We start from the raw sequence: 17,440 nt of genomic DNA, 5'->3' as shown, positions 1-17,440 counted from the left end.
GTTATTCAGGTATTCTATTTTGGTTTCTTGTGTATCATTTGGTAATTTGGTCAAATAACAAACTGGAACGCCAATATCAAATAACAAATGCTATTTGTTTAAAACTCGGCAGTCTGACCAGCTAATTGACTCAAGGAAGATCCACTCTACACTAACTTTTAAGAAATAACAAAGTTATGGTCTGGGTTAGTTCTGTGGCATTGGGCATATTCTATAAGAGAATGGGGACCAATTGCGGGATATAAGCAGCAAGTGGCAAGTATTAGCATCTCCTATTCCGTGTGTTGATTTGGTGGGTACAAAGAGCTTTAGATAGCAATGACCTTTGCAGGAACCAAGGATGTTTTGGAGGTGGAAGATGTGACCTTGGGATTTTCAACAGAATGCACATAAGTTCAAGCTGCGGGAATTAATAGACAACCTTGCGTTGAAACTACCTCCTAACCTGAGGTAAGATGAGATGATTGCAGCAGTAGCTCAGCATTCCAATTTGCTGTCAACTCCATCAGGATCTGTAGAGATGTGCAAACTTCAATTGCAAATGACTCAGCATGAGTTAAAAGTGGAAATGAAGCATTTTGAGTTACGGCTAAAATCAGAAGAGAAAGAAAGAGAATGAATAGGTTTAGCAGAGGAAAGAAAAAAAACAATGAATGTCCTTAGCAGGAGATAAAGAAAAATAGAGAGGGTTTGTGCTACAGAGATGGACACTTAGGATGGAAAGTCAGCTTAAATGGATGGGGATGAAGGGGGAAGATGAGCTTAGTGAATAACAGATTGTAGTTGAGCAAAACAATGGTATTCAAAAACCTGGTGAGAAACGTTTTAAATATATTCACGCCTTGCCTAAATTTGATGAGCAGGATATGGAAAACTTTTCCATTTCATTTGAAAAAGTGGCCAAACAATTGCAGTGGCCAGTGAGCATCTGGGTTTTGTTGATCCAAACAAAACTTGTAGGTTGAGTTCGGCAAGTATTCGTGACACAACACTATCAGATGAGTGATCTGGGGTGCATGAGGAGGTAAAGAAAGTTCATATGAGCTTCTGCCAGAATCCGATAGACAACGTTTCTGGAATATAAGGAGGGATCCTAATCAAACATATATTGAGTTTGAAAGGATCAAACAAAGTAATTTTGTTAGCTGGAAAAGAGCTTTACAATGCTCTGAGAGAGAAAATTACTTTGGAGGAGTTCAAAGATTCACTGCATGACACAGTGCAAACACATTTGGAAGAGCAGAGAGTTAAAACGGCAAGGCTGGCAGTTTCAGTGGCTGATGATTATGAATTGGTCCATAAAACGTGGTTTAGCTTCTAGAATCAATTTCAGTCCATGAGGGATAGAAACTGGGGCAAAGAGAAATCCTCACGTGGGAGGGAGAGGTAGATCTCGAAGAAGGTCATAAGGATAATTTCGCACAGGCTACAAAGGAAACACTTGAAGGAAACAAAGAAGTTAAAAAGGTTCGGTGTTTTCATTGCAATAAATTAGGTCACATGAAATCACTGTGTTGGTGTGTTTAGGAAAAGAAAATGCAGATGCAGGAAAACAGGATAAGCTTGGAAGTTTTGTTGGAGTGGTAACAGAAAGCACAGTGGAAGCTAGAAAGCTGCATCAGAGTGTATAAGCTGATCAGAGGTTTGTTAAAGAGGAAGTGGCAGACCTGCTTAGAAAATATACCTGGAAAGGGAAAGGTTACAGACATAGGGCATGTAAAGAGGATGTAATTTTAAGAGAAACAGGATCCTCTTAGTCCGTGATGCTGAAGGGTCAGGAGATATATACTCCAGAAGGACTATTTCCAGAAAAGGTACTGCTAAAGGGAATTCACCTTATGACAAAAAGACCATAATAATGTAAAGCGAGGATAGAGTGTCCAGAAACTTGTGGAGAAATTATGGCATGAGAATTGGACAAACTCTCAGCTCCAGGAATACAATCTATCCTTGCAAAAAATGCAGCTGATTCGCCGGTAGGAGGACTGCGTACTCTGGTTAAAAAGCCAGTGCAGACGCAGGTAACTGAAGCAATGCAGGAGTCTTATCCTGGAAGTTTACTGAGAGTGGGTAACGAAGCCCCAATGTGACCAGTTGAAACAGGAGATATCAAAAATGTAAAGTTAAGGAAGCTGAAGTGGCATTTAACGAGACTTTGTTCATTCACATAGTTGTAAAAAAAATCTATTGAGTAAACAGGGCATCATGCAAATATTTTAGTTCATTTAAACTAATTGAGTTACAGCAGAAAGATAAAAGGTTAAAGCAGTTTTATCAAAAAGCATATACGTTATGAATTTTGCATGTATCCCTGAGTGTTATTACACTAAAAACGATGTCCAAATGAGGGAATGGAGAATATCACATACTCAAGGAGATGATAATTGGGCAGAAGTTCATCAAATCGTATTGCCAATGGGATACAGGAAAGAGGTGATGTGAATGGCGCATGAGCTACCACTTAGTAGTCATTTAAGAGTGAGGAAAACACAGGCTGAAAAACAGAGACATATTTACTGGCCTGGACAGCAACAGAATGTGGTTGAATTTTGTCAGACGTGTCATACATGTCAGGTAATTGGAAAAAAACGCAAGTGATAATAAAACCTGCGCCTTTCTTAACTATTCCAGCATTTGAAGAACCTTTTACAAGAGTCTGAATTGATTGGCTAGGTCCCTGACCTCAAACAAATCCTGGACACCGGTATTCGTTACCAACAATAGATGTATCGAAAAGATTTCCACAGGCCATCCCAAGCTGCAGTATCATAGCTAAAAGAATTGCAAAGGAATTACTCTTTTTTTAAAAAATAGTCGCAGACTACCAAGAGAGATACAGTGAGGTCAAGGTTCAAACTTCACATCTAATTTATTCACGATGATGTCTTAGGAATAAAGCAATTCAAATCGACTGCATGCAATCAAACCTTGCAGGGAGCGCTAGAAAGGTGACATTAAACATTAAAGACCATGTTGAGGGCTTAAGATCAGGACTATCCGGATGATTAGTGTAAGGGAATTCCATTTGTGCTTTTTGTAATCAGGGATGCACCAAATTAAAAGAGCAAATTCAATCCATTTGAATTATTTTTTGGACATTAATTGAGAGGATCATTAATATTGATTAAGGAGAAAGTAGTAAATCAAAATTCAAATGCCACACATTTGGCTTAGGTCTCAAATTTTAGGAAACGATTAATAGTGCTGGGGAGTTGGCTGGACAGCATTTAAAAGTATTGCAGCATGCAACAAAGCAGGAAGCGGACAGGAAATTTAAAAAAACAATTTTGCGATCGGGGATAAGCTATAACTGTTACTTTCAGTGATAGGTGAACCATGAAAAGCAAGATTTGTGGACCTTATCAAATACAACGGATATAGAGAGAGGATAACTACTTGATAGGGACTCCAGAAAGAAAGAAGTCTCACAGCGTATCTCATGCGAATATACTCAAAATGTACTTTGATGGGGAAGGAAAGCCAAAGGACAAGTTGTTAATGTATACGGCACAGAAGTAAGAAACGAAGTCAGAGGATTCTGAAACGGACATTCCTCAAATTAAAGTGGACAATGAGGTACTTGTCTAAAATTGGGATGATTTATTGATTTGCCTTCATGAAAAAAATTGAAATGATCAGAAAGAGTTATCACTATCACATTATGCAGATATTAACTTGGAAGTAATCACCTAATTGTACATAATGTAACTATAGGAGATGCTGCTACAATTAACCAACATCCTTACAAGCCTAATCCTCTAAAGTTGGCACAGGCTCAGAAGGCGATTGAATGCAAGCACTAAGGTGGCATAATCAACATGTGTTACTGTGACTGGAAATCACCGAATGTCATGGTGCCAAAGCCAAATGGTGCCCAACAATTTGAGAAGGTGACTAAGCAGGTAGATGAGGGGAAAGCGGTTCATGTGGTATACATGGATTTTAGTAAGGCGTTTGATAAGGTCCCCCATGGTAGGCTACTGCAGAAAATACAGAGATATGGCATTGAGGGTGAGTTGGAGGTTTGGATTAGGAATTGGCTGGCTGGAAGAAGACAGAGGGTAGTAGTTGATGGCAAAGGTTCATCTTGGAGTGCCGTCACTAGCGGTGTTCCGCAAGGATCTGTTTTGGGACCATTGCTGTTTGTCATTTTTATAAATGACCTGGAGGAAGGGTTAGAAGGTTGGGTGAGCAAGTTTGTGGATGATACGAAAGTCGGAGGAGTTGTAGACAGTGAGGAAGGATGTGGCAGGTTACAGCGGGATATAGAGAAGCTGCAGAGCTGGGCAGAAAGGTGGCAAATGGAGTTCAATGTAGCTAAGTGTGAGGTGATTCACTTTGGTAAGAGTAACAAAAAGATGGGGTACTGGGCTAATGGTCGGATACTTGGTAGTGTGGAAGAGCAGAGGGATCTTGGTGTCCATGTACACAGATCTCTGAAAGTTGCCACCCAGGTAAATAGTGCAGTGAAGAAGGCATATGGCGTAATGGCTTTTATTGGTAGAGGAATTGAGTTCCGGAGTCCTGAGGTCATGCTGCAGTTGTATAAGACTCTGGTGCGGCCGCATCTGGAATATTGTGTGCAATTTTGGTCGACATACTATAGGAAGGATGTGGAGGCACTGGAACGGGTGCAGAGGAAGTTTACCAGGATGTTGCCTGGTATGGTAGGAAGATCCGATGAGGAAAGGCTGAGGGACTTGGGGTTGTTTTCATTGGAGAAAAGAAGGTTTAGGGGTGACGTGATCGAGGTGTACAAGATGATTAGGGGTTAGCTAGGGTTGACAGTGAGAACCTTTTTCCACGTATGGAGTCAGCTATTACAAGGGGGCATAGCTTTAAATTAAGGGGGGGGGGTGTAGATATAGGACTGATGTTAGGGGTAGGTTCTTCACTCAGCGAGTCGTAAGTTCATGGAATGCCCTGCCAGTAGCAGTGGTGGAGTCTCCCTCTTTATGGGTATTTAAGCGGGCATTGGATAGGTATATGGAGGATAGTGGGTTAGTGTAGGTTAGGTGGGCTTTGATCGGCGCAACATCGAGGGCCGAAGGGCCTGTACTGCGCTGTATTCTTCTATGTTCTATGTTCTAATTATATGTGGACTATCGTAACGTCAATGCAGTTAAAAAGGTTGATGTATATTCAGTTCCACGGTTGGAAAACTGTGTTGAAAATGTGGGACAAGCAACTTACATTTGGTATGTAAAATGTGCCGGCCACATTACAGGGACTAACCAATATGTTGCCAGATTATCCAACCTGTGGTTTACATTGATGACCTTGTGATTTTTAGTGACTCATGGAAGGAAGACTACAGCATCTATCAGACTTGTTCGATCGACTTCGGAATGCAGGCTTGGTGGTAAACTGAGCGAAAAGTGAATGTGCCAAAGCAAACGTCACCTTCCTTGGCCATGCTATTGGACATAGATGAATGGTGCATTGGAGATTTGAAAGTGATGGTAACTGGGACATTTTGCATCCTGTTGACAAAAGGAGCAGTTCCTGGGATTAAGTCGATTTTATCGAATGTTTGTGCCTCATTTTTGCAGTGTGACTGCTCTACTCACTGAATTGTTAAAGAAAGGCAAGACGTGTCAGTGGACAGAGGACTGTCAGAAGGCATTTGACGGCATTTGAAATATGTGTTAACCACTGCCCACGATCAGACACACCTGATTATGCAAAACCATTCAGGTGGATTTAAATGCGAATGATGTGGATTTCGGTGTTGGACTCCTGCAGGAAGATGACGAGAAGACAGAGAGACCTACTGGGTATTCCTCCAAGAAGTTGAATGTTCATTAGTAGAAATATTCAGCAGTTGAGAAAGAGACAGTGAGCTTTGTGTTGGTATGACAACATTTCAGTGTTTATATTAACAGTAACGTATCGGAGACAACCATTTACACTGATCATAACTCAATGAAGTCTTTTTTGAGAAATGTTAGGAAAACTGCGAGACTGCTTAGCTGGAGCCTGTTGTTACAGCCATTCAATTTGAAAATTGTGCACGGGGCAGGTCTTGAAAACATGATTTCCAATGAATTGTTGAGACTTGACTGACAAATGGAGGCACTCAATGATGGAAGGACCACACCCTGAAACAGGATGTAATTGTGCATGTTTACATGTTTATAGTAAACGAATGTACATGCTCATTGTAGAGTACAAACTACTATTTTTGGGAGTTTTGAAAACTGAAGCCATCTTGGATATTGAAGATTCTGTTTTATATTGGGGGAGTTGTCACACAGGTAGTACCTTTACAAGGTTATGTTGTCATTGAATTTTTTCAGAGAGGTTCTAAATGACGCAATGTTCCAACATGTCTCAATATTGAATGCTTTATTGGGGTCTATTGTTTTTTTTTACATAGCAGATAATGCCTCGGAAAGAAGGCTGTCAAGCCTTTTTAAAAAACTGGTGTAATCAAGGGGATGTGGCCAGCTCTCCGGCTGCACAGGTCAGTTCAGTTCAAGGGTTAGTTGAGTCAGGTTCACTGTTTAAACTGGACGCTCTGCCTCACCTTCCGTCCTCTGACTTCGTAAACTATAAGCTTTTTTGTGTAATTTTTACTCTTTGTGCTCGTGAGTTTGTTTATTGGGATTGTTGCAAGTAATTTGGATCAGCATCCTTAATTCGAGGTAGCCTGACAGTTTTGGATAGGATGAATTATTCAGGTACGGTGTTTTCGGTTTGTTGTGTTTCATTCATTATTTTTACAAATACATTCTGTTTGTTTAAAGGTCAACCGTCGGACCAACTAATTCTCTCTGGGAATATCCACTATACACTTACCTTCAACAAATGGCAACATTAAGGACTGGGCTACGTGCTTAAGAATGTTTTGAGTGGTCGGGCCTGGTCTATAACAATGTATAATAACCTTGTTTATTAAAAGTCATGAATTAATGAGTAAGGGACGGAATGAATATGGTAATGGCTCTGAGACAGAAAGGCTGCGGCCAGTGGTTGAGGAGACCTGAGGGGAGTGCAGCAATATCTCCCAGTTACTAGTATTCAGCCATCACTGTTTCTGACAAATGGAATGAAATGCAATGCAGAGCAAGATAACGGATGACCTTTGGTACATGGAATGCTAAACGACAATGTGAATGGAATAGGACAATTTTGAATGTGATGTACATCATTATATTTTATATATAGACTGTTTAATCACAGGTTATACAGGTTGTTAAGATTGTTTATATCGGAACGGGATATACAGAAACAAAAAACAGACACAGATTACAAAATGTGTTGGGTTACTTTGAGTTCCAGCAGAGTAAGAGGGAAGACAGCTCATATTTCATATTGAGCTGGTACAGTGATGATGGGCTGCATGACAACCATCTTTGTTGTAGTTATTCATAGAAACGATTAGAAAATGTGGGTGGAATTGAGGAACCACAAAGGCAAAAAAGAACATAATTGGAGTTGTGTATAGACCTCCTAACAGTGGTCAGGACAGGGACGCAAAATGTACCGGGAAATAGAGAAGGCATGTCAGAAAGGCAAGGTTACATTGATCATGGGAAACTTCAATATGCAGGTGGACTGGGTAAATAATGTTGCTAGTGGATCTAAAGAAAGGGAATTCATGGAATGCTTACAGGATGGCTTTTTGGAACAGCTTGTCATGGAGCCCACAAGAGAGCAGGCTATTCTGGACCTAGTGCTTTGCAATGAACCAGACTCTGTAAAAGATCTTAAAGTAAGGGAACCCTTCGGAAGTAGCGACCATAATATGGTAGAGTTCAGTCTGGAGTTTGAAAGGGAGAAGGCAAAATCGGATGTAATGGTGTTACAGTTGAATAAAGGTAATTATGAGGGCATGAGAGAGGAACTGACTAAAATAGACTGGAAGCAGAGGCTAACCAGGAAGACAGTAGAGCAAAAAATGACAGGAGTTTGTAGGTATAATTGAGGACACTGTACAGAGGTTCATTCCCAAGAAAAGAAAGATTAACCGGGGAGGGATTAGACAACCTTGGCTGACAAAGGAAGTCAGGAAATGTATTAAAGAAAAAGATAGATCCTATAAAGTGGCTAAGAACAGTGGGAAATCAGAAGATTGGGAAGGATACAAAAGCAAACAGAGGATAACAAAGAGTGTAATAAGAAATGAGAGGATCAAATATGAAGGTTGGCTAGCCAGTAATATTAGAAATAATAGTAAAAGTTTCTTTCAGTACATAAGAAACAAACGACAGGCAAAAGTAGACATTGGGCCACTTCAAACTGATGCAGGAAGCCTCGTGATGGGAGATAAGGAAACAGCAGGAGAACTTAACAAGTACTTTACGTCAGTTTTCACAATGGAAGACATGAGTAATATCCCAAAAATTAAAGGGTGTCACGGGGCTGACTTGAGTATGGTTGCCATTACGAAAGAGATAGTGCTAGAAAAGTTAAAAAGTCTTAAAATTGATAAATCTCCTGACCCCGATGGGATACACCCGAGAGTTCTGAGAGAGGTGGCTGAGGAAATAACAGAGGCATTGGTTGAGATCTTTCAAGAGTCACTGGAGTCAGGAAAGGACCCGGATGATTGGAAGATGGCTGTTGTAACCCTCTTGTTCAAGAAAGGATCAAGGCAAAAGATGGAAAATTATAGGCCAATCAGCTTAACCTCGGTTGTTGGTAAAATTCTAGAATCTATCATTAAGGATGAGGTTTCTAAATTCTTGGAAGAGCAGAGTCTGATTAGAACAAGTCAACATGGATTTAGTAAAGGGAGGTCATGCCTGACAAACCTGTTGGAATTTTTTGAAGAGGTAACAAGTAGGTTAGACCAGGGGAAACCCAGTGGATGTGGTCTATCTAGACTTTCAAAAGGCCTTTGATAAAGTGCCACACGGGAGGCTGCTGAGCAAGGTGAGGGCCCATGGTGTTCAAGGTGAGCTGCTGGGATGGACCGAGGATTGGCTGTCTAACAGAAGGCAGAGAGTTGGGATAAAAGGTTCTTTTTCAGAATGGCAGCTGGTGACGAGCGGTGTCCCGCAGGGTTCGGTGCTGGGGCCACAGCTGTTCACATTATATATTAATGATTTGGATGAGGGAACCGGGGGCATTCTAGCGAAGTTTGCCGATGATACGAAGTTAGGTGGACAGGCAGGTAGTACTGAGGAAGTGGGGAGGCTACAGAAGGATATAGACAGGTTGGGAGAGTGCTCCAGGAAATGGCTGATGGAATTTAACGTGAGCAAGTGCGAGGTCTTGCACTTTGGCAAAAAGAATAAATGCATGGACTACTTTCTAAATGGTGAGAAAATTAATAAAGCCAAAGAACAAAGGGATCTGGGAGTGCTAGTCGAGGATTCTCTAAAGGTAAACATGCAGGTTGAGTCTGTGATTAAGAAAGCGAATGCAATGTTGTCTCTTATGTCAAGAGGGTTGGAATATAAAAGCAGAGATGTACTACTAAGACTTTATAAAGCTCTGGTTAGGCCCCATTTGGAGTACTGTGTCCAGTTTTGGTCCCCACACCTCACGAAGGACATACTGGCACTGGAACGTGTCCAGCGGAGATTCACACAGATGATCCCTGGAATGACAGGTCTAGCATATGAGGAACGGCTGAGGATCCTGGGATTGTATTCGTTGGAGTTTAGAAGATTAAGGGGAGATCTAATAGAGACGTACAAAATAATACATGGCTTGGAAAAGGTGAATGCTAGGAATTTGTTTCCGTTAGACGAGGAGACTAGGACCCGTGGACACAGCCTTAGAATTAGAGGGGGTCATTTCAGAACAGAAATGCGGAGACATTTCTTCAGCCAGAGAGTGGTGGGCCTGTGGAATTCATTGCCACGGAGTGCAGTGGGTGCCGGGACGCTAAATGTCTTCAAGGCCGAGATTGATAGATTCTTGTTGTCTAGAGGAATTAAGGGCTACGAGGAGAACGCTGGTAAGTGGATCTGAAATGCGCATCAGCCATGATTGAATGGTGGAGTGGACTCGATGGGCTGAATGGCCTTACTTCCACCCCCATGTCTTATGGTCTTATGGTCTTATGGAAAATGTTCTGAGACTGGGGAGACAAGTCTAGTCATAAAACACACAGGCAATATCATAATTAATAAACTATTCCTACTTTTCATCTAGTGTAGCTGTCTCTAAAAGGCCTTTTAAATCAAAATCACATTGGTGTGATCCGCGCATTTATTTTCAGAACTTAAAGAAGAAACAGACTCCAGTGTAATACATGTGTCACTGACACAAGTGATAGGGACAGGAATGGAGCATATTGTCCAAATATAACCAACATCCAGACCAATCAAGAAAAAGCAAAATATTAGAAATAGTGGAAATCTGAAATGCAAATGCAAAATGATGGAGAAATGCAACAGCTAACACAGGATCTGGGCAGAGAAACAGAGTTAATATATCGAGTCTTATATGAACCTATCTTGAACAAGTTATGTTGGATTAAAAAAAAGTTAATTCCATTGTTCTCTGCTCCGATACTGCCTGAACAGTGCTGTTTCTCTCCAGCACTTTCAATTGGTGCAATGGCAGGAAACAGAGTAATGGTGGGTGGTTGCTTTTCTAACTGAAGGCTTATGCCAAGCAGTGTTTCATAGAGGTGGGTTCTGAGTTTTCTTTGTTTGTCATGTATGTAAATGATTTGCGTAAGAATATTGAAGGCATGGTTTGTAAGTTTGTAGATGACACCAAAACTGGTGGCAACTTGGACAGTGAAGAATGATTTCTAAGAATACAAAAGGATCTTGATGAAATGGGTTAATAGACTGACAGATAGCAGATAGAGTTCTAGTTGGATGAATGTGAGGTGCAGGCAATTGTGTGTGTTTGTTGCTGTCTGTTGCACCAGGAATGGGATGATTTTATTCCCCATTTCCTGAGTTCAAAACATCGATGTCCTTCATAATCTTTGAGAGGCCTCACCCTCTCTATGGTTGCCCTCTTGCTGTTAATGTAGTTGCACAATATTTTTGGATTATCCTTAACCTTATCTGCCCATTCTATCTCATATCGCCTTTTTGCTTTACTGATTTTTCTCGAAATAATGCCCCACATTCTTTATATTGTCTAAGAGATTAAATTGAATAAAGTTGTCTGTATCTCATGTAAGGTTTTCTTTGATTCTTGCATAAAAGCTCAATAACGGTAGTCGTCCACTGTTCCTTAATCTTCCCTTCACTTTAACAGGAACATAATTCCCTCAACTCCCGTCGTCACACTGTTGAATGGCTCCCACTTTTCAGACATTGTTTTACCTGCTGACAGTCTACTCCAATCAAACTTGATAAGTCCTTGTCCCATGCCATTAAAATTTATGGTACTCCAAATAAAAAAAAATAATGAACGGCTTCTTCTTTTCCATAACCATTATGAAACTAATAGAATTATGATTGCAATGCCCAAAACATTCCCTCACGTTTACTTCAGTCACTTGCCCTGCCTTTTGCACAAAAGAAGCCTAGTTTTGCTCCTTCTCTGTTAGAATCATCCAAATATTGATGAAGAAAATTTTTGTGAACATATTTGACAAATTCTTCACTATCCAACCCTTTAACGCTGTGGTAGTCTCCATCAATTATTAGAAAATTAAAATCCCCCATTATCACAACCTTAAGCTTATATGTATATCCGAGATTTCCCTACATGTTTGTTTCTCAATTTCTTTCTTACTGTTGCAGAGCATCTGGTACAATACAATCAACGTGTACTTTCCTTTCTTCTTTTTAATTTCGACTAATATATTTTCACTGGACGGTTTTTCATAAAAGAGCATTTAGTGCAATCTGTTCAAAGTTAACTTTATTTTCTTATTTTTAATACTACCTGCATATTTTAACTGGATAATCTTTCAGAAATGTCTTTCCCTGTTCCAGCAACAATTTATTCCTTAATCAAAAATGCAGTTCATCCCCTCCCTGCCCTCCGTATATATTTTCCACCCTTTCTATGACGCTTAACAACTGGAAGATTGAATTGCCATCTCTCAGCTTGAACATCTCTCAGGCGAAAGTGAGGACTGCAGATGATAGAAGTTAGAGTCGAGAGTGTGGTGCTGGAAAAGCACAGCAGGTCTGGCAGCATCCCAGCAGCAGGGAAATCGACACTTCAAGCAAAATCCCTTCATCAGCCCATTCCTGATCAAGGGCTTTTTCCCAAAACGTTGATTGTCCTGCTTCCCACATGCTGCCTGACCTGTTGTGCTTTCCAAGTACTACATTTCCGAGTTGATCATCTCTCAACCAATTTACTTTAATACATATGATGTCCCGATCCCATGTTCTTAAATATGCCCCGAGTTCATCAGCCTCCCCTGTAAGACCCCTCAATTGAAATAAATGCAATTTCGTGCTTCAGCATTACTATATACTTTTGACTCTCTTGTTTTTCTTTTCTAATCGCTGTGTACTCCTCACATTCATAAACGTCTCCATCCATCCTACCATTTGTAATTCTACTTGGAATATCTCCCTTGTTACCTCTATCAACATAAAGTCTCCCTACATAGAAGGAGCAAATCTCCCTGCTAAGATATTGGTTGCTTTCCAGTTTAGATTAGACAAATCCTTTCCAAACAGGTCATTTCTATTCTAAAATAGATTCTAATTTCCCAAAAATCGAAATCCCTCAATAACACAGTAGCTCTACAGCCGTTTGTTTTTCTCGGTTAACCTTTTGTTCCTTCCCAGTTGGGTTTGGCATTGGAGTAAACCAGAAAGTATTGCTTTAAAAGTTTTTTTATTAATACTCTACCTCACCTCTTAAGTTCACTCTGTACTGCTTTAATCTTTCCCTAAAACATATCATTACTGCCAATATCTACAGTAATGTTTCTCTACTCAATGTCATCTTGAACAACGTGCTTGAAATGTTTCGAGACGTTCTTAATCTTAGCACTGGAAAATAAACAAAGCATCCTGAATTAGTGGTCAATGCCACAGAATCTTGTGTTCGTGCCCCTGATAGAAATGTTCACTGAAGCAATAATTCTACTAAATCTCCTCAAAAGCTGCTGAACATAAGAATCATTCCAAGTGTCCAATAATTGATTACTCTTCCATTTTCCTCAGAGAAACAATCCCCTTCAGCTGTTCTAAAAGCTGAAAAGCATTTTGGTAGAGGAATAGTCATAGGAGAATTTTGAACTACTTTCTTATCTTTCCTGAGAGCCAAACACCTATATGACTGATATGCTGGATAGTATTTTTTTTTCCAAATCTTCCAGCCGTCCTCTCTGTGCCTTATGAGACCTTAATAATATTATGCCTAAAAGCAGAACCTTTTTACGGCACCTTCTGTTACCTTTCATTACCGACAGACAATGTTAAAATTGAAAAATAGAGACATGCACGTATCAAACATAGAAAGATTAAACAAAATAAACCATTTAACTAAATAAATTAATAAAAATATTCCTCTTCAATAAAGTCCGAGAAGAAAATAGTCTTCTCCAGAGCTGAAAATGTGTACGATTCTCCGGAATGAAGGTACACCTCCTTATTTTAATTAATTAATTTTACAAAACAAAAAACCTTCTGCAGTATAATAAAAGAAACATTTTAAAATAATAATAGACTTTTCGTTTTCTTTGTAAACCACCCTTAAACAACTCTTTTTAAAAAAAAGTTCGTTTGAAAGAAAATCATGAGGTTTTTTTGCTGTTTTGTTTGTTTTTGAATGTTAATAAAGCAAAATGGAAATAATTATATTAAATTAATAAACTATAACATCAACTGCAAAAAGACTATATTAAATATTTAACTGCCTGCATTCCCAGGAGCAGCTAGAAGATCCACGCTGCTCTAAGAACATTTTTTTGAAAATGTTTTTGTAATAAGAAGAAAAGTGGGCATATAATTTATTAATTTGTTTCCAGTTCAAGGTGGACTTGACGAAATGATTTGATCTCCTTCTGTACGTCTATATACAGAAATTAGCTGAATCTTTATCCTTATCACTCCAACTATTTCAAACAAAATTGTGAATCTGTCACTATCGTCGACACGGAAACTTGCTTCAGCTCTGGCTGTTGCAGGGAACGATATAAAGAACATTTTCCAGATCCACATGGAACACAAATGTTGCAGTGAAAGCCATCTAAACCTAATCCAATACTAACTACGTACAAGCTAATCAATAAAACATACAGAGGAGCATAATATAAAAGTAGAATTCAGCTCCATGTCCAAAATAAAATTGGTGGCTCCCTCGTGAAAAAGAACTCAACTGCATCACGCTGTAAATTCACCAAAATAGGAAAAAACAAGAGAATGGAATTCTCAATGCCTTCCCTTGAACAACATCTGAAGAACAGGAGAAATTCATGGCTTAGTTGTGAACTTCATAAACGATGAGGAGGAGAATGGGAGGGATGGAGTTTGGAGGGAATGATAAATAATGTTGTGGATGACACCAAGACGAGCTGGTGGTTCACAGTGAGGAGGACAGTGTGAGGGTACAGGAGGGTATAAACCTGTTGTTCAGGTGGACAGATCAATCGCTAATGAAATTTAACACTGATACCTTTCAGAAGTTACATGAAAAGAGTGTACTCAAACTGAAGAGAGGCTGGATCTACTTGATTTTACTTTTAAGCAAAGAAGGCTGAGAGGTCCTCCTGATGGAAGTGTTTAACAACATGAGGGGTCGAGACAAGGAAAACAAAGAGTAGCTCTTCCACTTACTCGAAGACTCAATAATAAGGAAATAATTCATTGAACTAAATTCATTGAAATAATACACTGTTTTTTCCATTCCACTCGTCATTGTGCTCTAATACAGGCACATTTTCCTAATATGATCCAAAGACCAATATTTGCCTGTTCCTTGACATGCCGAGACCTATATAAAGAATTAAAAGGGACTTACCTTGGGAATCGGGCCACCATTTGCTGAGAGGTGTGAGGGAGGAGCGAACGACTTCTGGGAAGTCATATATTTGTGTGGTTGCGTTACTCAAAACACTACACGGGTCGTGTCTCCCACCCATCTCCTCCTCTGACCAAAAACAAACTTCTGTGCGCCAGATTGGTAAGGGAGCGAGTTTATTTTTTATTCCTTATTTTTTAACATCTCTTTGGGAATTCACAATAATGGATGGAGATGAGGGCAGTTGAATGTTCCTCCTGCAGAATGTGCGAGGTAAGGGTCACCACTAGTGTCCCTGCTGACTACATCTGCGGGAAGTGCACACAACTCCAGCTCCTTGAAAACCGCGTTAGGGAACTGGAGCTGGAGCTGGATGAACTTCAGATCATTCGGGAGGCAGATGGAGTTATTGAGAGGAGTTACAGGGAGGTAGTCACTCCTCAGGTACAAGAAAAAGGCAAATGGATTACAGTCAGGAGATGGAAAGGGAATCGTCAGGCAGTGCAGGGATCCCCTGTGGCCATTAACCTCAACAATAAGTATACCGTTTTGGATACTGTTGGGGAGAGGACTTACCAGGGGACAGCAGTGGGACACAGGGCTCTGGCACAGAGTCTGTCCCTGCTGCTCAGAAGGGAAGGGAGAAGAGGAGCAGAGCAGTCGTCATTGGGGACTACATAGTTAGGAGGACAGATAGGAGGTTCTGTGGGAACCGAGAGAGACTCACGGTTGGTGTGTTGCCTCCCAGGTACCAGGGTTCGTGATGTCTCTGATCATGTGTTTGGGATCCTTAAAGGGGAGGCGGAGCAGCCCCATGTCGTGTTCCACATAGGCACCAATGACATAGGTAGGAAGCCATACGGGGATTTCAGGCAGAAATTCAGGGAGCTAGGATGGAATCTTAGAGCTAGGACGAACAGAGTTGTTGTCTCTGGTTTGTTGCCCGTGCCATGTGCTAGTAAGGCGGGGAACAGGGAGAGAGAGGAATTGAACACGTGGCTACAGGGAAATGCGGGAATGAAGGTTTTGGATTCTTGGATAATTGGGGCTCTTTCTAGGCTAGGTGGGACCTCTCCAAACAGGATGGTCTTCATTTAAACCAGAGGGGTACCAATATCATGGGGGAGAAATTCGCTAAGGCTGTTTGGGTGGTTTTAAACTAATCCAGCAAGCGGATGGGAATCAAAATTGTAGTTCGAGTATAGAAAATATTGAGAGTAGGGAGGTTCGAAATCAAGTTTCAGGGATGCAAGATGGAACCAGCAAGCAAGAAGTTGGTTTGAAGTGTGTCTACGTCAACGCCAGGAGTTTCCGGAATAAGGTAGGTGAACTTGAAGCATGGGCTAGTACCTGGGACTTCAATGTTGTGGGCATTTCGGACACATGGTTAGAGCAGGGACAGGAATGGCTATTGCAGGTTCCAGGATTTAGATGTTTCAGTAAGAACAGAGAAGATGTTAAAAGAGGGGATGTGTGGCATTGTTCGTCAAGGACAGTATTACAGTTGCAGAAAGGATGTTTGGGGAATCGTCAACTGAGGTAGAATGGGCTGAGGTTAGAAACAAGAAAGGAGATGTCATCCTGTTGGGAGTTTTCTATCGGACTCCGAATAGTTCCAGAGATGTAGAGGACAGGGTAGTAAAGATGATTCTTGATAGGAGTGAGAGAGACAGGGTAGTTGTCATGGGGGACTTCAACTTTCCAAATATTGACTGCTAATGCTATGGTATGTGAAATATAGATGGGTCAGTTTTTGTCCACTGTGTGCAGCAGGGCTTCTTGCCACTGTATGTAGACAGGCCAACAAGGGGCGACGCCACGTTAGATTTGGTACTGGGTAATGAGCCCAGCCAGGTGTTAGACTTGGAAGTAAGTGAGCACTTTGGTGATAGCGATCACAATTCTGTTATGTTTACTTTAGTGATAGAAAGGGATAGGTGTATACCACTGGGCAAGATTTACAGCTGGGAGAAAGGCAATTATGATGCGATTAGGCAAGATTTAGGAAGCATAGGACGGGGAAAGAAATTGCCGTGGATGGACACATTAGAAATGTGGAGCTTATTCAAGGAAAAGCTCCTGAGTGTCCGAAATAAGTATGTACCTGTCAGGCAGGGAGGAAGATGTAGAGTGCGGGAGCCATGGTTTACGAAGGGAGTGAAATCTCTGGTCAAGAGGAAGAAGAAGGCTTATGTTAGGATGAGATGTGAAGGGCCAGTTAGGGCGTTTGAGGGTTACAAGGTAGTCCGGGAAGACCTAAAGAGAGAGCTCAGAAGAGCCAGGAGGAGACATGAGAAGTTGTTGGCAGATAGGATCAGGGTAAACCCTAAGGCTTTCTATCGGTATTTAAGGAATAAAAGAATAACGAGAGTAAGATTGGGGCCAATCAAGGATCGTAGTGGGAAGTTGTGTGTGGAGTCAGAGGAGATAGGGGAAGCATTAAATGAATATTTTTCGACAGTATTCAGTATAGAAAATGACAATGTTGTCGGGGAAAATACAGAGGTACAGGCTACTAGACAAGGTGTGGTTGAGGTTCACAAGGAAGAGGTATTAGAAATCCTGCAGAATGTGAAAATAGATA

Source organism: Chiloscyllium punctatum, unplaced genomic scaffold, assembly GCF_047496795.1.
Source record: "Chiloscyllium punctatum isolate Juve2018m unplaced genomic scaffold, sChiPun1.3 scaffold_137, whole genome shotgun sequence".
NCBI lineage: Eukaryota > Metazoa > Chordata > Chondrichthyes > Orectolobiformes > Hemiscylliidae > Chiloscyllium > Chiloscyllium punctatum.
The sequence above is the reverse complement of the archived record's forward strand: the minus strand, read 5'-3'. Positions refer to the sequence as shown.